The sequence below is a fragment of the Oncorhynchus mykiss genome, chromosome 16, assembly GCF_057628025.1.
Source record: "Oncorhynchus mykiss isolate SJ-2025 chromosome 16, ASM5762802v1, whole genome shotgun sequence".
NCBI lineage: Eukaryota > Metazoa > Chordata > Actinopteri > Salmoniformes > Salmonidae > Oncorhynchus > Oncorhynchus mykiss.
Window position 1 is genome coordinate 9392098 of NC_143037.1, and position 26661 is coordinate 9418758.

The window sequence follows — 26661 nt, forward strand, 5'->3', positions numbered from 1 at the left end:
AGACTATGGTGAGAGGGATTCAGTTAGATTCAGTCAGACTATGGTGAGAAGGATTCATTTAGATTCAGTCATACTATGGTGAGAGGGATTCAGTTAGATTCAGTCAGACTATGGTGAGAAGGATTCATTTAGATTCAGTCATACTATGGTGAGAGGGATTTAGTTAGATTCAGTCAGACTATGTTGAGAGGGATTCAGTTAGATTCAGTCAGACTATGTTGAGAGGGATTCAGTTAGATTCAGTCAGACTATGTTGAGAGGGATTCAGTTAAAACCAGTAGAACACCATTTGGTTTGAATTTGGACACATTCTGGAAGTCACAGCTGCGTTCCGGAAGTCACAGCTGCGTTCTGGAAGTCACAGCTGCGTTCTGGAAGTCACAGCTGCGTTCTGGAAGTCACAGCTGCGTTCTGGAAGTCAGAGCTGCGTTCTGGAAGTCACAGCTGCGTTCTGGAAGTCACAGCTGCGTTCTGGAAGTCACAGCTGCGTTCTGGAAGTCACAGCTGCGTTCTGGAAGTCAGAGCTGCGTTCTGGAAGTCACAGCTGCGTTCTGGAAGTCACAGCTGCGTTCCGGAAGTCACAGCTGCGTTCTGGAAGTCACAGCTGCGTTCTGGAAGTCACAGCTGCGTTCTGGAAAACGCAGCTGCGTTCCTGTCCCGAAACATCACTGCCTTCGACTTGATCCTCATGGCTTTTCTAAGTGTGATCTCCGGCACAACAAGACAGTGTTAACCCTCTGAGCTAACACAAGACAGTTAGGTAATGGTGGTTCCTAGCTACAGAGGATTTATTATTAGGTCACGCAGCAAATAATTCACACCTGTGTGCGTGTGCGTGTGTAGGAAACTGAAGAAGCCACATATACCAGACACACCAGGGTCAGAGGAAAGCTATTTACAAGTGTACAGGCTGTGGACCTGAGGCTTATAAACACACACACACACGCACGCACGCACGCACACACCCACACACACACACACACACACACACACACACACACACACACACACACACACACACACACACACACACACACACACACACACCGCATTGTAGAGAACTGTAGGTACATGCAACAACAAGGTAGTGAACGGTACACAGCTGTAGATGATGGGGGCAATCCATCACCATGTTGATGTGTCTATTCTAACCTGTAGTAAGGCATAATGACTGGTTATTGATCAGGGAAGTGACAGGACCAGTGACAGGACCAAACCAGACAAAACACACAGCCTGGAGGTCCCTTTCAGAAAATGTGTATGTTGCCGTCCAATTAAATAAGCTTAAAGAGCTTGGAGATCAATAGGCATTTCACTCTGACGGCAGGGGTGCGCGCGCACGAGCGTGTGTCCTTGCTTGAACTCTATAGTGTATCCAATACACACACTTCAACGTTTTCATCTAGGAGTGATTGAATCTGAATGGAGTAGTGCCATTAGAGATGACAACTTGGTCGGTTAATTATCACTCTTTACCTGGTAACATGCTCGCACAGAAGAAGATACGAATAGCATGTTATATAGAAAGTGAAATACGACGTGCTAGGATGTGATGTTGAACGTGATCCCACAGTTATTCCTCCTCCCATGGAACATGTAATGAAGACTATATTGTACCAAGTCGTGTGGAAGCGACTGTGAAAGCGGGATTCAATCTGGTCTCCCCATTTCGGTTAATGCTCCTTTTAATAAAGGGGATGTTCCAGGGTTCACAATTAACGCTGCGTATGTGGGTTCAATAGGAAATTACCTTTAAATGTCAAATGTTATGACTCAGATCTTCTGCATCCGGGTTGAATCGAAGCCATTACATTATAAATCATTCAAATCAAATCATGCTGGTGTGGAAGAACTTGACTGGCCTGCACAGAGCCATGACCTCAACCCCATCAAACACCTTTAGGATGAATTGGAAATTCGATTGTGAGCCAGGCTTAATCGCCCAACATCAGTGTCCAACCTCACTAATGCTCTTGTAGCTGAATGGAAGCAAGTCTCCGCAGCAATATTCCAACATCTAGTGGAAAGACTTCCCAGAAGAGTGGAGGCTGTTATAGCAGCAAAAGGGGGACGAACTCCATTTTAATGCTCATGATTTTGGAATGAGATGCTTCAAGAAGTGCTAATTATATGAGTTTACAGTGCCTTCAGAAAGTATTCATTTATTTAACTAGGCAAGTCAGTTCAGAACAAATTCTTATTTACAATGATGGCCTACCCCTGACAAATGCTGGGCCAATTGTGCGCCACCCTACGGGACTCCCAATCACAGCCGGATGTGATAAAACCTGGATTCGAACCAGGATGTAGTGACGAATCTTACGCTGAGATGCAGTGCCTTAGACTGCTGCGCCACTCATACACTTTGACTTACTCCACATTTTGTTGTTACAGCCTGAATTCAAAATGGATTCAATTGATTTTCGCTCACCCATCAACACGCGATCCCCTATAATGACAGTGTTTTTGGAAATGTATTTAAAATGACATACAGAAATATCAAATTTGCATAAATATGCATACAGCTTTGCTATAACACTACAAATTGAGCTCAGATACAATGCAATTTCCTTTATTCATCCTTTCTAACCAATCTGGGCTTTATGGGAGTGTGGCCAGACGGAAGCGACTCCTGAGAAAAAGGCCCAGGACAGCTTGTCTGGAGTTTGCAAAAAGGAACTTGAAAGAGTCTGGGAGCAAATGGGAAAATATTATGTAGTCTGATGAGACAAAAATGTAACTTTTGGCCTGAATGCAAAGTACGATGTTTGAAGAAAACCAGGCACAGCTCATCACCTGTCTTACAGTATTCCTACTGTGAAGCATTGTGGTGGCAGAATCATGCTTTTCAGCGGCAGGGCCTGGGAGACTGGTAAGGATAGGGAGCCAAATACAGGCAAATCCTTGATGAGAACCTGCTTCCTGCAAACTACCTTAGCCTGGGGTGAAGATTTACATTTCCAACAGAAGAATGACCCCAAGCATACAGCCAAAGCAATGCTGGAATGACTTCAGAACAAGAATGTGAAAGTCCTTGAGTGGCCCAGCTAAAGCCCAGACTTGAATCCCATTGAACATCTGTGGAAAGACTTGAAGATTGCTGTTCACCACTGCTCCCCTTCTAAATTTAACAGAGTTTGAGAAAATCTGCAAGGAAAAATGATAGAAAATCCCTAAATCCAGATGTGGATACAGACATACCCAAGACGATTGAAGGCTGTAATCACCCGCCAAAAGGTGTTTCTACAAAGTATTGACTGTGGGGTGTGAATAGATATGTAATGAGATATTTAATTTGCTAACATTTCTAGAAACATGTTTTCACTTTGTCGTTATGGGTTATTGTGTGTAGAAGGGCGAGTGAAAAAAAATATTCAATCAATGTTGAATTCAGGCTGTAACACAACAAAATGTGGAATTTGCTGTAATGTAATGCTTGAACATATTTCTTTGTTTCTAGAGATTGTATTTATTTCCCTTGCTTCTCATCTTTCAAGTTTTTTTAGTGGTATGTATGCTATACGCATGGTATACATTAACCAACCAAATGCTTACTTGCAGGATCCTTCTCCACAATGCAACAACAATATGAAATAATAAAACATACGTTTACACCGTCTAAAATATGTTAATACCAACATACTGTAAAGTAAGTGGCTCAGTAAAATAGAATATACATTTTATCAGAAGTATTATACAGGAAGGCACAATTTATAGTCCAATATTTAGTATTATTCAGGAAGGAACCATGTATAGTCCAATATGTACATGTGTATCGGGGAAGGGGGGGATAGGGGTAGTGCATAAACTGAGCAGTATAACAGGAGTCTGGTAGCATCAGTTGTGATGTGGAAAAAGTCAATGCTACACACACATTTTGTTGTGTTACAGCATTTAAAATGGATTACATTTAGATTTTCTGTCACTGACCTACATACAGTACCCCAATAATGTCAAATGCATGTTTGTAGACATGTTTGTACTCAACCCGTTTGTTATGGAAAGCCTAAAATTACTTTAGGGGTCTACTCACGCTCCCCCACTCCCCACTAAACACCGGTCCTGGCAACCCATCATGAGGCACACCTGGACTCCATCACTACCCTGACTACTTCCACTTTATCTAGCACTCCTTTGTTATCAACCACCAGGCGATATTGTTTATGTTTCCATGTTAGACCCTTGTTTAGGATCGTTCCAAGTTCTTCATCATTAAACTCACAAACTCTACTTGCTTCCTGACTCCCTGCGTCTAGGTTACATTAGGAGTACCTCTGTACCCCAAACATACAATTATCTGTAAGGTCCCTGAGTCGAGCATGAATTTCAAGCACAGATTCAACAACAAAGACCAGGGAGGTTTTCCAATGACTCACAAAGAAGGGCACCTATTGGTAGAATATGGTAGAAATGAAAAAAGCAAACAGTGAATATCCCTTTGAGCATGGTAAAGTTATGAATTACACTTTGGATGGTGTATCAATACACCCAGTCACTACAGAGATACAGGCATCATTCCTTACTCAGTTGACAGAGAGAAGAAAAAAACGCTCGGGAATTTTACCATGAGGCCAATGGTGGCTTTAAAGCAGTTACAAAACAACCGGTTTAATGGCTGAGATAGGACAACACTGAGGATGGATCAACAACATTGTAGTTACTTCACAATACTAACATAAATGAGGTGTGTGTGAGGAAATCTGTACGTAATAAAAATATTCCAAAACACGCATCCTGTTTACAATAAGGCACTAAAGTAATACTGCAAAAAATGTGGCAAAGCAATTCACTTTTTTGTCCTGATTTCTAAGTTTTGTGTTTGGGAAAATCCAACACAACACATCACTGGGTACCCCTCTATATATTTCCTGACATGGAGGTTGCTGCATCATGTTATGGGTATGCTTGTTAAACAGCCACCACTAACATTGAGTGGCTGCTGCCAATACACTGACTCAACTCCAGCCACTTTAATAATGGGCATTGATGGAAATTGATGTAAAATATATCACTAGCCACTTTAAACAATGCTACTTAATATAATGTTTACATACCCTACATTACTAATCTCATATGTATATGTATATACTGTACTCTATATCATCTCCTGCATCTTTATGTAATACATGTATCACTAGCCACTTTAAACTATGCCACTTTTGTTTACATACCCTACAGTGTGAATCTAAGTGTGCGTTCTCTAATTTTCTCCTTCTCTCTTTCTTTCTCTCTCTCGGAGGACCTGAGCCCTAGGACCATGCCCCAGGACTACCTGACATGATGACTCCTTGCTGTCCCCAGTCCACCTGGCCGTGCTGCTGCTCCAGTATCAACTGACCTGAGCCCTAGGACCATGCCCCAGGACTACCTGACATGATGACTCCTTGCTGTCCCCAGTCCACCTGACAAGTGCTGCTGCTCCAGTTTCAACTGTTCTGCCTTATTATTATTCGACCATGCTGGTCATTTATGAACATTTGAACATCTTGGCCATGTTCTGTTATAATCTCCACCCGGCACAGCCAGAAGAGGACTGGCCACCCCACATAGCCTGGTTCCTCTCTAGGTTTCTTCCTAGGTTTTGGCATTTCTAGGGAGTTTTTCCTAGCCACCGTGCTTCTACACCTGCATTGCTTGCTGTTTGGGGTTTTAGGCTGAGTTTCTGTACAGCACTTTGAGATATCAGCTGATGTACGAAGGGCTATATAAATAAATTTGATTTGATTTGATTACTCATCTCATATGTATATACTGCACTCGATACCATCTACTGCATCTTGCCTATGCCGTTCTGTACCATCACTCATTCATATATCTTTATGTACATATTCTTTATCCCCTTACACTTGTGTCTATAAGGTAGTATTTTTGGAATTGTTAGGTTAGATTACTCGTTGGTTATTACCGCAATGTCGGAACTAGAAGCACAAGCATTTCGCTACACTCACATTAACATCTGCTAACCATGTGTGTGTGACAAATACATTTGATTTGATTTGATGTGTCATTGGCAAGGCTGAGGGAGGTTTTTAGGATACAAAGAAACGCACAGGTAAAATGCTAAAGGAAAACCTGGTTCGGTCTGCTTTGCAACAGACACTGGGAAACAAATCTGAAGGACATGAAAATAGCCTACAACACAAGGTTAAATATAGCCTTCAATTACTTACCAATATGACATTGAATGTTCCTGAGTGGCCTCATTCCAGTTTTGACTTAAATCACCTTGAAAATCTATGGCAAGACTTGAAAATGGCTGTCTAGCAATGATCAACAACCAACTTGATAGAGCTTGAAGAATTGTAAAAAGAATAATGGACAAATAATGTAAAATCCAGGATTGCAACGCTCTTAGAGACTTACCTAGATAGACTCACAGCTGTAATCACTGCCAAAGGTGATTCTAACATGTATTGATTCAGGGGATTGAATACTTATCTAATGAAAATATATTTCTGTTTTATTTTCCATTAATACAACTCGTCATTGCTGGTTATCAGGCCTACAACCGTAGTGTCGTCAGCAAACTTGATGATGGAGTTGGCGTCGTGCAAAGCCACGCAGTCGTGGGTGAACAGGGAGTACAGCAGAGGACTGAGGACACACCCCTGGAGGGCTCCTGTGTTAATAGTCAGTGTGGAGGAGGTGTTGTTGCCAATCCTCATAGCCTGTTGTCTGCCCGTCAGGAAGTCCAGGATCCAGTTGCAGAGTATAGCGTTCCAACTCTCTCAGTATTAAACCTCTCCTCTTTCTGCCGACTCACTTCCCGTACATATCTCGGAAGGAAAAGGCAGGTGTTTAGATATGCCACTATGACAATGAAAACACAAAGATATACTGCGCTGTTTTTGGCCTGTCTGAGAGCAGGTATACTGTAGGGTGGAAATGAAACCATGAAATACAAACCGGAGGAGAGTTGAATTCTTGGGAATGTTCTAGATATTGTGCCTGCTATTCATAACCTGTTTGTAATGTGTTTCTTTGCTTATTTGTTAATCGTGCTCTTTGTGGCAAATGCATTTCTATACAAAAGGCAGCTGTACTTTATTAGAAGTCACAGGACTTTCCTACGGATATCTGTTTCTGTTTAGTAGTGTCTCTAGACACTCCAACCCTTGACACAGGAATGGATGATATTAAAAGAAAAAAAGAAAAAAAGAACTTAATTCCTTCCCAACCGATAACTCATCTAATTTGATTCCTTTATGGACCACAGAGCAATCTCCACTTCTATTAGCAAACCTTTATGCTTTCAGAAAGGAAGGAAGAAGTTTACTTGAGCTGAATGCTGAGTCCACAGTTAGTTACGTTTGAGTGCCCAAGGCAGGATACATGACTTCATAGTCCGTTGAATTAATTGCTAAATATTACTACTATAATTTGAGTGCAGAATATACGGTAGGCTAAAGTAGGCATATAGTACATGTGCTATAGTGACTTCGGAAACATAATTCCACTTTGACAGAGAAACAAAATTGAAATGTTTGAAAAGTTAAGGGGTTATGAATACTTTCGGAAGGCACTGTAGTTTATTAACAAAACATTCTGCTCTGGAGATTGTCATGTGGCTACTTCCTACACTAGGAAGTGTTGTGTCTACATATGATGGCACCATAGAGGACGATAGAGGCTCTAGTGGCCAAAAGGCTGTTTAGCGTGGGCAACACCATTGAGAAGGCTTTCACCATGCTGCCACCATTTTAAAGTAGTCAACATGTCAACTGGGTGGGTATTCCTATGGGTTGTAGCCTCAATGGCGCTGCCCATGCTGTCACAGACACTATAATGGCACAGATATACGAGTCCTCCATCTATCTCTATGGATTATCCACGAAAATAAGCCCACAAAGTAAAACATTTTTGGGAATGGAGATTAATGAGAATGTCAAATTTGGTGAAGAAAACTTTATTGCTAATATGCTTCGTGAGGCTTATTTGACTGAATAGGAGTTTCGTAATGGTTAGGTTGTTACGAATGCACTGATATAAGTGGACATTCGTGGCATTTTGGCAAAAAGTAAACAAAAGCACTTTATATCGGAGTCCTGCCTGTTGTCATAGGGATAGATATAGGACTCATCATGGATATAACCTGTTTTACCATGGACATTTCCATTGAGGGCTTCCACCATTTTAAAGTAGTCAACTGGGTGCAATCACCCAATGAAGAAGAATCAAATTGACTACTTTAAAATGGAGATAGTCTCAATGGTGCTGCCCATGCTGTCACAGATGCTATAGAGCCCAACACTGGAAGTGTCATAATACCCATAAAACCTAGCCGTCAAACAGGGAAATGGTTCCAATCGTTTTTCCACCATCATTTTTTCCCATAGAGAATTTTAGAAACACTTCAAATAAGGGCTGTGTTTGTGTAGGCTTAACCTAGAGAGATTTACACGGTTATCAAAACGTCACACCAGGGTAAGCCTACACAAAACAAGGCCTTTATAATAAGGGTTTCTAAAATCCCCTATGGAAAAAATGAATGGTGGAAAAACAATTGGAAGCATTTCCTTGTTTGACTGCTAGGTCTCATGGGTACTATGACTCATACTGTGCTACTCTATAATGGTACAGATACAAATATGAGTCCTGTTGTTAACATGCATATCTGCCCTCTCATTGGCTAGAATGGTCCCACCTGATCTCACCTCCTCCCACCTGCCTTTCCATATATTTCCATTGTAAGAGCGGTCACTTGACTATCTTGTCAATGTAATAGACAATCTTTGGCATTAAGTAGGGGCACTTCCACCAGCCGTGTGAGACAGCAGATGTCACTGGGTTCAGAGGCTTTAAGCCTCTATGGTATGTTACAGGAAGGGAGAAATGGGTCTGCATTAAGCAGTAGCTCTTAGTGTTGGGAGTGCTCTTTCTGTCAGAGCTTTACCTTCATTTGAGGGATACTTCCTTTCTTTCTTTCTTTCTTATTTTCTCCTCCAAACCAAACTCATTAACCGCATCAGTTTTCTGGCCATAACAGGAAGTTGGAGCAATAACTTACACAGTGTTATTCTCATTACCTCGTCTGCGGTCTCTCTCTTACTCACTCACACTTTAAACCTCTAACTGAACGAAACAGGATCATATCAATCAGCCAATCAGTCATTCAATCAATTTATTAGATATAAGTATTCAATCCCCTGAGACACATTATTATTTATTGAACCTTTATTTAACTAGGCAAGTCAGTTAATAATAACAAATTCTTATTTACAATGACGGCCTCCCCTAACCAACCACCCTATGGGACTCCCAATGACGGCCTACCCCGGCCTCCCCTAACCAACCACCCTATGGGACTCCCAATGACGGCCTACCCCGGCCTCCCCTAACCAACCACCCTGTGGGACTCCCAATGACGGCCTACCCCGGCCTCCCCTAACCAACCACCCTATGGGACTCCCAATGACGGCCTACCCCGGCAAATCCGGACAACGCTGGGCCAATTGTGCAACGCCCTATGGGACTCCCAATCACGGCCGGATGAAATTTAACCTGGATTCAAACCAGGGACTGTAGTGACACGTCTTGCACTGAGATGCAGTACCTTAGATTGCTGCAGCACTCAGGAGCCTGAGCCTGAATCAATCAACCAATAAGAAATTACAGAACTTACTTTAGGACTGTTGCACTGAAAATGTTTGAGTCCCTCTAGTCTACACTCAGACCTTTCAGTCTTTACCTAGACTTTAGTCTTTACCTAGACTTTAGTCTTTACCCAGACTTTAGTCTTTACCTAGACTTTAGTCTTTACCTAGACTGGATGGATATGGTGTGTCTCAGAAAGTGTTTCCCCCTACTGTATTGATTTTCCTAAAGGGCATAACATGTCAAAATGAGCTTTTCAATGCCCGATCATGTATGTGATACCTTCGTTTTCCACTATGTCATATTCACGGTTTGGTTCTGTAAAATGGAGGATAAATACCATATTTATATATACTTGTCAATAAAATGCTGTCAGCTTCATAAAGGGGTGCTGGTTGTATAACACTATTCAGAACTAAGGCTATGGTATAGAAAACAGTTTCGTTCCGAGATCAAAGGTGTCCCTCTCATTGTGTGTACATGTGTAACACTGTGTTGTTGTTTTTTGTCGCACTGCTTTGCTTTACCTTGGCCAGGTCGCAGTTGTAAATGAGAACTTGTTCTCAACTAGCCTACCTGGTTAAATAAAAGTGAAGAAAAAAAAAAGTTGAGTAGTTGCTTAGCGGAGACAAGGAGGACATGAGAAAATAGATAAAGGTCAGGAAAGGAATGGGATCGTATCAGAGTACTGGACTACTGGGGTTTCGTCTCTCCATCATATCAGAGTACTGGACCACTGGGGTTTCACCACAGAGATGTGAATGCTAGGCTACAGTGTAAGCTGAAACAAACAGAAATATAAACCAGAATAGATTCCTTAAATGGATCTGCTGTGTTCTTCTCCATGGTGTTTAAAGTTTAAGCAGTTAAGTTTAACTCCAAAGTTTAAGCAGAAACAGGTGTGTGTGTGTGTGTGTGTGTGTGTGTGTGTGTGTGTGCGTGCGTGCGTGCGTGCGTGCGTGCGTGTGTGCGTGTGTGTGCGCGCGTGTGTGTTTGTGTTTGTGTGTGTGAAAGAGATTCTGTCAGTCAGTATTGAGATATAGCTCCTTGCCCTAGAATACACCCTGCTTAGTCACACTAGTGTATTTTACAGTGGGGTTAAACACACACACACACACACACACACACACACACACACACAATCTATCTATCTATCTGACACACTCCATTTTGACAAATATATGTCAGTCATATAAACAGTTAAAAAATAAAGGAGAGCCACACACTCTAGGAGCTCAGGTGCAAAACATATTTATGTCCAACGTTTCGACAGACAAGCTGTCTTCATCATATAAACAGTAACATGCACAGTGCCTGTAACGTGAACAACAGACCAACATATGTAGAAAATAGTCCTTCTGAAGGGCACATGCGTTGTGCTGTGATCTGAACTCACTGTGGAGTAGCCAGTTGTGTTGTGTTTGCATTGAGGGACAAGTACAAACTAGAATGTGAGAAGATAAGGGTTGGAACACAGTAAAGATTATATTGTTGATGTTCATTCATCAGCGAGAATAAATCACAAGCTAATTAATACTATTGTAAAACACTTACAGCCCAAAGAAATAAACTGTCTTCCCAGATTATGTTTCTGGCTGAACGCCAAAGGAAAATCCTATCAATTGTTTTTATAGCCTGAATAAATACACACACACATGCTCTCGCACACACAGACAGCCAGACACACAAAATGTAGTGAAGCATATAGATTGAATATCAATTTTTTGTTGAATTGATTGCAATGAAACTCAACACTACACAACAGAAATCAATGCAGTTTTTATTGTTTTCGAATATGGAGACATTTGATGAGACAACGTCCCTGCTGATTCAGTCTGGCATTAATTATGACCACATATTATGATGATAAAGACCCACAATTTATATCCCTTCACTACATCTTTATGTGTATGCAAGACAAACATTTTACTGGTTTGCTTTATATTAAAAAATCATTTCCTTTGTTAGCACCCACAGTTTTCACCTATATTTTCTACAGCTTGTTAAGACCTATTTCCACTAGGTGTACTGCAATGGTGGAGAGGGAGAGAGAGAGAAAGAGAGCGAGAGAGAGAGAGAGAGAGAGCGAACGAGAGAGAAAGTGCGAGAGAGGCAGAAGGAGGCAGATAGAGTGTGTGAGTCTGTGTGTGTGTGGGGTCGCTGTGCCCAGTGCATGTTTCCTATCTCCCTCCCCCTCCTCTCTCCCCCTCCTCCCCGTCCATTCCTCTTCACTGCAATCAGCTTCTCTGAATCCCCCTGCTTCCTCGCCAAGGCACATTTAAGTCACAGGGTTGCCACAGATAGAGCCACACAAGCAGAGATATGCAGAGACACACACACACACACACACACACACAGACACACACACACACACACACACACACACACAGCACACAGAGCATCTCCCCACACACACTGCATGAGCACATTTGTTCAGCTGCGAGCTCTGCTTAAGAAACTGTCGTATCTTGACTTCGAAGACAACAGTCGCTCAACACAAAGCTGAACCAGCTCCCTCTTCCACCCACATAGATTCAAACCAGAAACAGTCCTCAGAAGCAACTGGTTAAGATGGGCAGCCAGTGGCATGGACATGTCCACAGACAGACAGATTTATTTTAGTCTAGGAATAGACTTAAAGGGATGAAGAGCTGCAGTAAAGACTGAAGAAGAGTTCAGATTAGGGAAAGAATAATTCATTATTTATGTTTCTGGTCCTTCAAGGGGACATTCCTTCCACACCTCAGCACGGTCATAGCCTTCATGAACAACCAAAGACATCCCTCATCCCACAAGGCACGGTACCCTATGGCAACATACACTGAGTGTACAAAACATTAGGAACATCTTGCTACACACGGGAAACTGTTAAGCGTGAATCATTCAGCAGCAATGCAGTTCTAGACACACTTAAACTGATGCGTCTGGCACCTACTACCAAACCCTGTTTAAAAAGGCACTGACATATTTTGTCTTGCCTATTCACACTCTGAATGGCACACATATACAATCCATGTCTCAATTGTCTCAAAGCTTAAAAATGTTTCTTTAACATGTCTTCTCCCATTCATCTAAACTGATGGAAGTGGATTTAACAGGTGACATCAATAAGGGATCATAGCTTTCACCGGGATTCACCTGGTCAGGTCAATGTCATGGAAAGAGCAGGTGTTCCTAATGTTGTTTTTTATACTTGGTGTACATTACAATACAGCACAAGTTGTTCCCCCAGGAGCAGATATGTTTGGAGAGACACAAGTGAGATAACATCAGGGGAAGCCCCGAAACCACGCATCGACCTCCTCGTCTGTTTCTCACAGACTGACATCACCGTGGTGACACACAACACACGGTCCGTTCGGAAAGTATTCAGACCGCTTCAACCTTTTATTCAACATTTTGCAATACTTTCCCAGAATGCATTGTACATCCTAAACACCCATCAAACGTACAGTATACTTGTCCAATCTTAATGTGACACATTTCGTGGCAGGAAGAATATAATCCTGCAGCAGGTTTTAGAGTCTACAATTTCTGACAGGTGGTCAGCTGGGCTGTACAATGCAGCACCCAGGGGGCTATGGTTAGGGGTAGGCTCTGCAAACCAGCTGACCTCATATCAGCAAGTCTCATCAAGTACTCTCACAGCTTGCTAGAGCATTGTGAACTGCAGTAACGCAGTGGTATGAGCAGCATGCTTCGGGCTATGAGCATCATGAGTTTGCGCCCAGTGGTGGGACATTGTTTTGACACTGTGTATGAATGATGTTGGTGTATAACATAAGGTTATTATTTAACCAATCCAAAGGAAGCTGCATACCTGCCTCCAATGTCACCTACCTTAGTAGGTAACACTTGCCACTAGTTTACTGCCATTTGGGAACGTATTCAAAGGCACCACTCACATTCCACAGAGCGCGAGACGTTTGCAGCCACATTGTAGCAACTGTAGCAGAGTGAGCAACTAGTACCAGCAATTCACAATTCAGTGAACAAATATGCCAAAATGGAAATATCCGACACGAATAACAAGTGAGCAAGTAACATAATCGATCTCCCCTCAGTACCTGTTCATGAACGAAGTTGACACCAACCAGAATAATTATTGTACAGTATAGGGTCCTCCTCTCACATATATCTCGGTCTGCTGTTGTGGACAAAACATGTACTGTATATTTGCGCCGATTATATCATACAGGCAATTTTTTGAGAAAGCTAAAATAAGCTATTTTACAAACTGTTTAAGAAGATGAATTGCCAGAATAGTGGTGTTTCACCGGGAAGCTAATATTACAAAAGATAATATTTTTTTCCCCCCTTTAATGGGTCGGCTTGCATTGTCATTCATTCATACAATTATCACACACGGGTCATGTGATTAAATTACACCGATTTTCAAGACAACATTGTTTAATATTCGTAGATAACTGATATTAAAAGGTGATACGATGCATTCTAACTAGATTAGAAGGAAAAGGCTACTTCATCCTAGTGTCAACTAAATGTATTAGATACAAAACAAATACTGGCATGTGATGAAAGATAATATGTCCAATATAAGTATATTAATGCATATCAAACATGAATATATTTTAAATTAAATTCATACAGAATTGTGATATCACGGATGCCTTTCTCTCTCATTGCAGGGGACTAGACAGATGAACCGCCGTCACCAGCTGGCCAAAAGCCTCAAAACTAGAAACATGTGGAGACATCAACACTTGTAATGATTGAATAAATGTTAACGTTTGTATTGGTTTTTCCTGCATGAGTCCTTAAAAGACAGTCCATTGTCCAAAATAAGTAATTCCCAAATGAGGGACATCTTAAAGAGATGAGCCTCCAACATTCATACGCCTGTTCAGTAAAGGAGGGCACATTGTTGTCATGACAGCCACATGTTTTTTTCTCCATACACATGACAGGAGTTTACAGGTACATTAACACTTAATTCAACTAATTCAACTAATTCAACTAGCGTGGTCTAAATTGAATACCTGCACAGGGAGCATCCCCTGGGACAGAAATCACATCTGTATCTTAGAATGAGCTTATTAAACTACAATGTCCAGACAAATCCATGGGTGAATCTATTTCTAGCTAAAAGTGTGATGTTACACACTCCTGAATACTATAGTGGCATATGGTGATTATCCTGGCGGCTGGGAGGTTCACAACAAGTTATTTACATCTGTAGGGTGTCCGGTTGGGTTGTCCTTTAAAGGGTCAAGTGACAACAAGCAGAGACAAGGGGTGAGCAATGAACCTCACTGCTGAAATTGCAGTGCTTGTTCAAGTTGCTGAAGCCACAACTACCTTTATTAATGTGCAATCGTTTGGTTAATAGTTTTGCATATTTTTAGGCTTGTTCAAATTGTTTACAGTAAGATTAGAACAACTTAGCCTCTAATGCTAACTAGTAACACCAACCGCAATGGTGCAACACAAAAAGGGAAGGGTAATTGGCAAGAAAAAGTTAGCTAATGTTAGGTAGGTAAACAGACACTGCATGCAGCTAGCTAGCAAAACAGACTCATCAACCGAATGCACAAATAACTAGCTAGCAAAACAGACTCATCACCGAATGCACAAAGAACTAGCTAGCAAGCCAATAAGAACAGAACACTGCTGGTTGATACATTTTTCATCAGATGTTGTTCAAATGTCTTACCTCTAAACGAGTCGGGCAGGACTGTTATCTCCTGCCAAGCCAATAATGTATTTCCTTGTTTACCACGGCAAATCTACTGTGGCAATTTATATGAATGGTCACTAATGTTGGTGTAGCCTACTGACTTTTATTATTAAATTATTTGTGTTATCTAAACGTGTCTGGTACGTTCATTTCTTATCAAGATTGGGGGTAAAATCCACAGATGAAAATCCACAGATCCACAGATGACGCAATCTCTACTGCACTCCACACGGCCCCTTTTCCCACCTGGACTAAACAAACACCTATACTCAACCAAGACAGAAAGATGAACACGGTCAGAGACCCAGTAAAGTAGCACTGCCACGGTCAAGAGTCTGAGCCTGCCTGGCAGGGTTTGTCCAACAAAGCCAAAGCTCTGGGTGAGCATAATATACACATAAACTCTCAAAGCTGCTGATGAGAACCTTGGTGACCATGTTCCTAAAAGTTGGGCATTTTGGTGGGTTGCCCTCAACCAGGTAGTGGCAGTGCTGGTAAAACTAGCTGCAGTAACCCATAGGGAGGGGGTCACACTCGGACATTCAGAGAGGGGGTATATTATTGTGACCCTGGTGGCACAGAGATGCTTGGTAAAATGGTCACAATGGGGGACCAGTATCTGTGTGTGTATGATGGTAGGGGTGTGTATATCTGAGCACCATCAGCTTGTACTTGACATTGGTTAATCAAATCTCCCCTGGCTTGCTCAATTTTTCATGCCCTCTCAAACAGCTACAACAGTACACATATTTTTACATCAAGTCGTCACTTGAGTTGTGCTCATGGAACAGCTGTTGAACATCTGAGTTTGTGATTGTTTGTGGGGAAAGGGTGGAGAGTGTGTGTGTGCGTGTGTGAGTGTGTGTCTGTGTGTGTGTGTGTGTGTGTGTGTGTGTGTGTGTGTGTGTGTGTGTGTGTGTGCGTGTGTGTGTGTGTGCGTGTGTGTGTGTGTGTGTGCGTGTGTGTGTGTGCGTGTGTGTGTGTGCGTGTGCGTGTGTGTATGTGTGTGTATGTGTGTGTGTGTGTGTGTATCTCACATCTGTTGCTATGGGGTAACGATTTTAGGGACAATACAAGATGCATCACAATAATTGTTAGCCAAAAATGTAATCCTGGTTATAGATCACAATCCTTCGTATGAACTGCTTACACTATTATACATATTATTATTTAATTGTGGAAATAAATTAAGATATGCATGATTTTTTAAATAGGCCAAAAAAGGCCCAACCCCATTTCCAAAGCGGTCCGGTTCCGAGAGAGATACACCGCAAACCAAGGCATTTAAAGTAAGTACATTCATAATTTCTTACTCCAAGCGTGCGGCAGTTTGTGTGCAAAATATAGGAGTACTATAAATGAGAGTAGTTTCTAAATGTGCCATCGTTAAGTGTCTCTGTCGCTCTTTCTCTCTCGGCTTCTCCATGTCTTTTGTAACAATCAGCCATATTGTCGCTCTCGTGGTGCCCCAGATCCTAATGAGTTCATTATTACATGATTAATTTAATCATGTAACAATTAAACATATTTAGGTAATTAGATGAATAACAGTCTTCAGATTAATGTTAAAGTCAAGTCACGACAGGAAAGTATGAATATCATGGATATATTAGAACTAGTGGATATATGGAGGCTTAAAACCTCTCCCGTCTACCCCCTACTTTTTCGAAAATTCTGTTAAAAATCGCGCAACATTTCAGCGTCCTGCTACTCATGCCAGGAATATGGTATATGCATATGATTAGTATGCGTGGATAGAAAACACTCTGAAGTTTCTAAAACTGGTTAAATAATGTCTGTGACTATAACAGAACGTGAACAGCAAGCGAAATCCCAAGAAAAACCTGGTCACAAAAACCACAGGAAAGTATTAATCCGCCAGTCTCTGAATTGTTTATTGCAAGCAAAAATATATAGCCGGGAGCTTGCAGGTCCTACAACCAAAAACGTCATTTTCATTGACAAAAATCCTTTGTGTAATGACAAATAGATCCTTCATTTCGTCCAGCATACAGGAAAAGATTTTTGGAAGAGAGACAAAGGGCAACGTTTTCTTGAGTAGCTGCTATTGAATACAGATCGCCCAGTGATCAATTTGATCGATTATTAACGTTTACAAATACCTAAAGTTGGGTTACAAAAGTAGGTTGAAGTGTTTTGTCAAAGAATATAGGCAACTTATATAATTTTAAAAAATGACGTTGCGTTTTGGAAGGGAGCTTTTTTCCTGAACCAGACAGGCTATACAAATGGATATTTTGGGCATACATGGACGGATTTAATCAGGAAAAAGACCCAATTGTGATGTTTATGGAACATATAGGAGTGCCAACAAAGAATATCATCAAAGGTAATGAATGTTTTATATTTTATTTATGCGTTTTGTGTAGCGCCGGCTACGCTAATTCTTTTGTTTACGTCCCCTTCAGGTATATTGGGGTGTTGCAAGCTATCAGATAATAGCTTCTCATGCTTTCGCCGAAAAGCATTTTAAAAATCTGACTTGTTGGCTAGATTCACAACGAGTGTAGCTTTAATTCAATACCCTGCATGTGTGTTTTAATGAACGTTTGAGTTTTAACGAGTACATTTAGCATTTAGCGTAGCGCATTTGCATTTCCAGGTGTCTAGATGAGACGTCTGCGTCTCAGGTGGGAGCAAGAGGTTTAAAATCCTGACCTAGTGAGATATACACGGAGGAGGCTTAAAATCCTGACCTAGTGAGCTATACATATTTTAGGCTTAAAATCCTGACCTAGTGAGATATGCATGGTTTAGGCTTAAAATCCTAACCTAGTGAGATATACATGGAGGAGGCTTAAAATCCTGACCTAGTGAGCTATACATATTTTAGGCTTAAATTCCTGACCTAGTGAGATATACATACCGGAGGCTTAAAATCCTGACCTAGTGAGATATACATAGCGGAGGCTTAAAATCCTGACCTAGTGAGATATACATGGAGGAGGCTTAAAATCCTGACCTAGTGAGATATACATAGCGCAGACTTAAAATCCTGACCTAGTGAGATATACATATTTTAGGCTTAAAATCCTGACCTAGTGAGATATACATGGAGGAGGTTAAATCAAGCTTGACTACTTTCTTATGTCATTCCTGCTGACACCAAAAGTTTAAAAAAAAGTGTTGATGAGAGACAGAATGCAGTCGGACCGTTAAATAGTTGGCCTACTCTTACAGAATTTCCACGTGGGCAAGGATATTGGAAATCTTATCAAATACTTTTTAATTACAACTTGTTTTTAACCAGGACAGAATCATTTATAACTTACTTTTTATGACTTAACAAAGCTCTTATTGTATGCCATGCAATTTTATACTTGTCTTTAAAACAAAAGCAGTTTAGGTCAAAATAATTCATATTAACAAAATAAATAGAGGGACTAACAGTACAGATAGATAGCAATAAAAACTGTACCATAGAGGCACAGAATATGTTAGAGGGGAAAAAAAAGAAATGGAGGAACTTATTCAAGAAAGAGAGAGTGTAGTAAATATATTTTTAAAATAAAGTGAACTGCGTGGAATATGGTGAAAAATGCACCAAATATATATTTTTTATCGTCAACATATAAATGTTACAACAACAAAGAATTACGGAAATGTAATGACCCACTCACCAATGATTCAACAAACAATATTTTGAATAAGGAAGCAAAGTACCTTAAGCATATGTTTTTGTTTCAGTCTCCTCCATTTCCACTAACATAAGTTAATTGTAAGGATTATTTTCTTCTATTAATAATATAAAATGACAGCTGTACTCATGTGAAGGCCAAATTACAGAGGGGCAATGCAATTAAAGCCTTTATAAGTCCAGGAAAACTCCAGGGCTGGATGGCATACAAGTAGAGGTATATCAAATGTTTTGATGTACTCAGAGGACCGTTATTAGCATGTTTTAACCACTCCTAAATAAAATAAATGTAGATTATCAGATACTAAACAAGGTCTAATTAGAACTAGCCAGCTGAAGAGTTCCATCAGCCACTCCTGGGCTACAATCACCTATCCGGACCCGTTTCACTGCCGATGCAGCGACCCACTGGGCCTTCACGACTGGATTACCGACGTTACCTGCCCGAGGGAGTTATCCAACTGTCCCCTCCACCGCGACGTTACCTGAACGCCCATCTGCGGTCCGCTAATCGTTAGCTGTCTTAACGGCTGCTATCTGAATAGGTCTATAGGACAATTTTTCTTGGGTCACTATAACTATATCTATTTTGCCGCTAATCTACCGATGGTACGCACGAGGTGGCTAAAACAGACCTCCATCCTCCTGTCTGAATCGTGACCCCAACCAACTTCACTACTCACTGGACCCTTACGATCACTTGACTAAGCATGCCTCTCCTTAATATCAATATGCCTTGTCCATTGCTGTTCTGGTTAGTGTTTATTGGCTTATTTCACTGTAGAGCCTCTAGCCTTGCACACTATACCTTATCCAACCTATTAGTTCCACCACCCACACATGCGATGACATCACCTCGTTTCAATGATGTTTCTAGAGACAATATCTCTCTCATCATCACTCAATATCTAGGTTTACCTCCACTGTATTCACAACCTACCATACCTTTGTCTGTACATTATACCTTGAAGCTATTTTATCGCCCCTAGAAACCTCCTTTACTCTCTGTTCCGGACGTTCTAGACGACCAATTCTCATAGCTTTTAGACGTTCCCTTATCCTACTCCTCCTCCGTTCCTCTGGTGATGTAGAGGTGAATCCAGGCCCTGCAGTGCCTAGCTCCACTCCTATTCCCAGGTGTTCTCTTTTGATAACTTCTGTAACCGTAATAGCCTTGGTTTCATGCATGTTAACATTAGAAGCCTCCTCCCTAAGTTTGTTTTATTCACTGCTTTAGGACACTCTGCCAACCCGGATGTTCTAGCCATGTCTGAATCCTGGCTTAGGAAGACCACCAGTAATTCTGAAATCTTCATCCCAAACTACAACATTTTCAGACAAGATAGAACCGCCAAAGGGGGCGGTGTTGCAATCTACTGCAAAGATAGCCTGCAGAGTTCTGTGCTACTATCCAGGTCTGTACCCAAACAATTTGAACTTCTACTTTTAAAAATCCACCTCTCTAAAAACAAGTTTTTCACTGTTGCAACACTTCAGTGAGCAGGCCTTTCTAATTGATAGGGCAGGGGTATCCTGGATATTGATATTGATCTCATCCCATCAGTAGAGGATGCCTGGTTATTTTCAAAAATTCCTTCCTCACCATCTTAAATAAGCATGCCCCATTCAAGAAATTTAGAACCAGGAACAGATATAGCCCTTGCTTCTCTCCAGACCTGACTGCCCTTAACCTGTTAGAGCTCTAGGGGCGCTATTTCATTTTTGGATAAAAAACGTTCCCGTTTTAAGCGCGATATTTTGTCATGAAAAGATGCTCGACTATGCATATTCTTGACAGTTTTGGAAAGAAAACACTCTGAAGTTTTGTCTGTAAGTGCCCCAGAACTCATTCTACAGGCGAAACCAAGATGATGCATCAACCAGGAATTAGCAGAATTTCTGAAGCTCTGTTTTCCATTGTCTCCTTATATGGCTGTGATTGCGCAAGGAATGAGCCTACACTTTCTGTCGTTCGCCCAAGGTCTTAGCAGCATTGTGACGTATTTGTAGGCATATCATTGGAAGATTGATCATAAGAGACTACATTTTCCAAGTGTCCGCCTGGTGTCCTGCGTCGAATTCGGTGCGCAATTGCCAGCTGCTTCTACTTTACCATTTGATTCAGGGGAGAAAGCATGTGTCCAAGAACGATGTATCAATGAAGAGATATGTGAAAAACACCTTGATGATTGATTCTAAACAACGTTTGCCATGTTTTCAGTCGATATTATGGAGTTAATTTGGAAAAAAGTTCGCGTTTTGAGGACTGAATTTTATGATTTTTTTTGGTAGCCAAATGTGATGTATAAAACGGAGCTATTTCTAATACACAAGGAATCTTTTTGGAAAAACTGAGCATCTGCTATCTAACTGAGAGTATCCTCATTGAAAACATCAGAAGTTCTTCAAAGGTAAATGATTTTATTTGAAGGCTTTTATGTTTTTGTTAATGTTGCGTGCTGGATGCTAACGCTAATGCTAACGCTAAATGCTAACGCTAAATGCTACTTTTACACAAATGATTGTTTTCCTATGGTTGAGAAGCATATTTTGAAAATCTGAGATGACAGTGTTGTTTACAAAAGGCTAAGCTTGAGAGATGGCATATTTATTTCATTTCATTTGCGATTTTCATAAATAGTTAACGTTGTGTTATGCTAATGAGCTTGCTGATAGATTTACACAATCCTGGATACAGGGTTTTTTTCATAGCTAAACGTGACGCAGAAAACGGAGCGATTTGTCCTAAACAAATAATCTTTCAGGAAAAACTGAACATTTGCTATCTGAGAGTCTCCTCATTGAAAACATCTGAAGTTCTTCAAAGGTAAATGATTTTATTTGAATGCTTTTCTGTTTTTTTGTGTAAATGTTGCCAGCTGAATGCTAATGCTAAATGCTACGTTAGCCATCAATACTGTTACACAAATGCTTGTTTTGCAATGGTTGAGAAGCATATTTTGAAAATCTGAGATGACAGTGTTGTTAACAAAAGGCTAAGCTTGAGAGCTAGCATATTTATTTCATTTCATTTGCGATTTTCATGAATAGTTAACGTTGCGTTATGGTAATGAGCTTGAGTCTGTATTCACGATCCCGGATCCGGGATGGGGAGATCAGAAAGGTTAACCAACACAAAAACATCCCATGGCATTCTGCATTAGCATCGAACAGCCCCCTTGATATGTAACTTTTCAGGGAAGCTAGAAACCAATATACACAGGCAGTTAGAAAAGCCAAGGCTAGCTTTTTCAAGCATAAATTTGCTTCCTGCAACACAATCTCAAAAAAGTTCTGGGACACTGTAAAGTCAATGGAGAATAAGAACACCTCCTCCCAGCTGCCCACTGCACTGAGGATAGGAAACACTGTCACCACCGATAAATCCACAACAATTGAGAATTTCAATAAGCATTTTTCTATGGCTGGCCATGCTTTCCACCTGGCTTGCCCTACCACGGGCAACAGCACTGCACCCCCCACAGCAACTCGCCCAAGCATCCTTCTCCCAAATCCAGTCAGCTGATGTCCTGACAGAGCTGCAAAATCTGGACCCCTACAAATCAGCCAGGCTAGACAATCTGGACCCTTTCTTTCTAAAATTATCTGCCGAAATTGTTGCAACCCTTATTACTAGCTTGTTCAACTTCTCTTTCGTGTCGTCTGAGATTCCCAAAGATTGGAACGCAGCTGCGGTCATCCCCCGCTTAAAAGCTACAGACCTACAAGTACTACCCACCACTGCGAGCTGTACACTCTCGTTGGCTGGCCCTCACTTCTTACTCATCGCCAAACCCACTGGCTCCAGGTCATCTGCAAGACCCTGCTAGGTAAAGTCCCCCCTTATCTCAGCTCGCTGGTCACCATAGCAGCATCCACTTGTATTACTCGCTCCAGCAGGTATATCTCTCTGGTCACCCCCAAAACCGATTCTTCCTTTTGCTGCCTCTCCTTCCAGTTCTCTGCTGCCAATGACTGGAACGAACTACAAAAATCTCTGAAACTGGAAACACGTATCTCACTCACTAGCTTTAAGCTCCAGCTGTCAGAGCAGCTCACAGATTACTGCACCTGTACATAGCCCATCTATAATTTAGCCCAAACAACTACCTCTCCCCCTACTGTATTTATTTATTTATTTAGCTCCTTTGCACCCCATTATTTGAATCTCTATCTTTCACATTCTTCCACTGCAAATCTACCATTCCAGTGTTTTACTTGCTATATTGTATTTACTTTGCCACCATGGCCTTTTTTTGTTGCCTTTACCTCCCTTAACTCACCTCATTTGCTCACATTGTATATAGACTTATTTTTCTACTGTATTATTATCATTGTTTTACTCCATGTGTAACTCTGTGTTGTTTCGAACTGCTTTACTTTATCTTGGCCAGGTCACAATTTTAAATGAGAACTTGCCTACCTGGTTAAATAAAAGTGAAATAAATAAATAAAATAAAATTTGAGGAAAATGCATAGGCATAGAATTGAAAGGTATCGTTAGATATTATTCATCCTAATCAGACAGTTTTTTTAAAAACGTGGATGATGCATTGGAAACAATTTAAGAAAAGTACTGCAAACAATAGAAAACTATGAAAAATCTGAGAAACCAGTCCTGGTATTCATAGCTGATTTTGAAAACACTTTTGATAAAGTACGACTAGAATTTATATATAAATGCCTGGAATATTTGCATTTTCCAGAATCTCTTATACAATGGGTTCAAGTTAAGTATAGTAACCCTAGGTGTAAACTAGTAAATAATGGCTACTTCTCAGAAAGTATTAAACTGTCAAAAGGAGTAAAACAAGGTTGTCCACTATCGGCATATCTATTTACAATGGCCATCGAAATGTAAGCTATTAAAATCCGATACGACAATAATATCAAGGAGCCAGACATCCAGGGCTTAAAAATAAATGTGTCATTGTACGCTGATTCATGTTTTATTTTAAATCCACAATTTGTATCCCTCCACAGCCTCATAGAGGAGCCATTTTTCTAACCTCTCTGGAGTGATGAGAGGTTAGAAAATGATGATATTATGTATTGCATCACAAAAGAAAACTTTTACATTACCGTGTAGTTTACCAATAAAATGGTTTGACAGGGATGTGGACATACACCCCCCCCCCCCCCCCCAAAAAAAAAAAGATCTCACTATATTTTAATATAAAGTTAGCAAAAATAGATAAATTCTTGCAACCATAGAAGGAAGATACCTGTCTATTTGTGAGGAAAAAAAATCACCCTGATTAACTTTTTAGTCATATCCCAGTTTACTTATTTGCTTATGACCTAGTGACTTGTTTTTTTTTTTTATTATATGAACAATAAATATTATATTTAATTTGGAACGGGAATCTAGACATAATTAAATGGGCCTATTTATATGAATTCACAGGGAAGAAATTATTAAATATTAAAGCACTACTATAGGATTCAGTCATACAAAAGTTATACTTAATAAATTCAAACTGGTTCTCTAGCAGATTCGTAAGAATGTCTCACCCCATGTTCAAGAATGACCTTTTTCCCTCTATTCAGATTACAACCTCTCACTTTTGGTTATTTGAACATGAAAGCATCTCCAAAATATTGCTTTTTTAAAACAAGCCATTGAAAGTTGGTTGCAACTTCAGTTTAATCCACCAGAAAAGAGAATAAATATTACAATAAATATTACAACAAATATTTTGGTTGAACTCAAATATAATAATCAATAAAAAAAACTAAAAATATACATAATTTTTTAAAATCAGAAAACTCTTTGTAAATTATATCATGAATAGGACTGGTGGAGTTATGTCACACATGCAGCTAACAAAAATATATTGAAATGTCTGCTCTACTCAACATTACAACCAACTAATTGCAGCATTACCGCAAAAATGGAAAAGGCAAGTGGAAGATGGAGAAAGTAAAGAACTTGTCTGTCTGACCTGCATTGAAGACCAAAATTGGTTAAATAAAATTGTGATAAATAACAAAGTATACCAGCATCATTTAAGGACCAAACAATGTACAGCTGTGTCATAAATATTGCAAAATATTTTGGAAAATATTTTCGAAGTACCGATTCCATGGCACATGGTTTATGAACTGATACATAATTTAAATTATTATACAAAATTCTTGCAACCAATAGGATGTTTTATATATATGTTTTATATATATTTATATATATATATATATATATATATATATATATATATTTATATATATATATATGGGGGATTCAACCATCCCAGCTCTGCATATTTTGCTGCGAAGAGACAGTCATTAGATCATTTGTTTTGGTATTGTCCATAAGTAGCTTGTTTTTGGTCACAGGAATGGCTGAAGAATTGAAAAATCTACCTGGATCTAACTCTGCAAATAGCACTGCTGTGTGATTTAAAAAGTCATAGTCAATTGAGCAATCACATAATAACACTCTTAGCCAAAATATTTATCTTTGATTTACTATCTGTGAAAACTATGAGAATAGAAAGGTTCAAACTTTTTCGAAACATCACAGCACAGTTGAAAAATATATGGCAAATAGAAATCAAAATGGAATGGTTTTCAGAGATAGATGGGAGGGGTAGAGTGGAGCTTAAGGGTGATATAACTAATTTAAAATATACTGTGTCCGTAAAATGTATTTAGGCTCAAAACTTTGTGAAATAGCAAGGTTGAAAAATATATGCCAAATTGAAATCGGAACTGGATGGTGTTCAGAGATAGATGGGAGGGGTAGAGTGGAGCTGAAGGATGGGACTGGATGGTGTTCAGAGATAGATGGGAGGGGTAGAGTGGAGCTGAAGGATGGGACTAAAAACAAACAAAAGATAACCATTGTAAAATATACTGTGTCCGTAAAATGTATATATTATGTATAAACCGGAAGTAGAAGACTAAGTGTTGTTGTCCAATAGTTTACTCCAACTAGCGGAGGGGTGGTAAGGTTAGGGGAAAATAAATACATATTTTATATATTGTATATATTTACAAAACATATATATATATGGGGAATTGGATATTATGCAGATTTATCTGCAATATTAAATCTTAATTCTGTGCATTGACTACCGCTCAGAGTTCAACACCATAGTGCCCTCCAAGCTCATCACTAAACTAAGGACCCTGGGACTGAACACCTCCCTCTGCAACAGGAACCAGGACTTCCTGACGGTCCGTCCCCAGGTGGTGAGGGTAGGCAACAACACATCCGCCAGGATGTTCCTCAACACGGGGCCCCACAGGCGTGTGTGCTTAGTTCCCTCCTGTACACACTGTTCACCAACGACCACAGCACCATCATTAAGTTTGCCGACAGCACAACGGTGGTTGGCCTTGTCACCGACAATGATGAGACAGCCTATAGGGAGGAGGTCAGAGACCTGGCAGTGTGGTGCCAGTACAACAACCTCTCCCTCAACATCAGCAAGACAAAGGAGCTGACCGTAGACTATAGGACATGGAGGGCCGAGCACGCCCCCATTCACATTGACGGGGCTGTATTGGAGCGTGTCAAGAGCTTTTAAGCTCCTCTGTGTCCACATCACTAAGGACCTATCATGGTCCAAACACACCAACACAGTCGTGCAGATGTGATTAAATTGCCTCTTCCCCCTCAGGAAGCTGAAAAGATTTGGCATGGGCCTTCAGATCCTCAAAAAGGAATTCAGCTGCACCACTGAGAGCATCTTGCCTGGCTGCATCA

The 26661-nt window shown here is 40.5% G+C and overlaps 1 long non-coding RNA gene across 1 annotated transcript; it reads right to left on the minus strand.

Moving 5' to 3' along the window:
• Positions 1–11357: 11357 nt before the first annotated feature.
• Positions 11358–25162, minus strand: LOC149976537 (uncharacterized). Its single transcript, XR_016487117.1, has 2 exons — positions 22081–25162; positions 11358–20641 (listed from the first exon to the last, which is right to left on the minus strand). It is a non-coding gene; the product is annotated as an uncharacterized LOC149976537 (long non-coding RNA).
• Positions 25163–26661: the final 1499 nt, after the last annotated feature.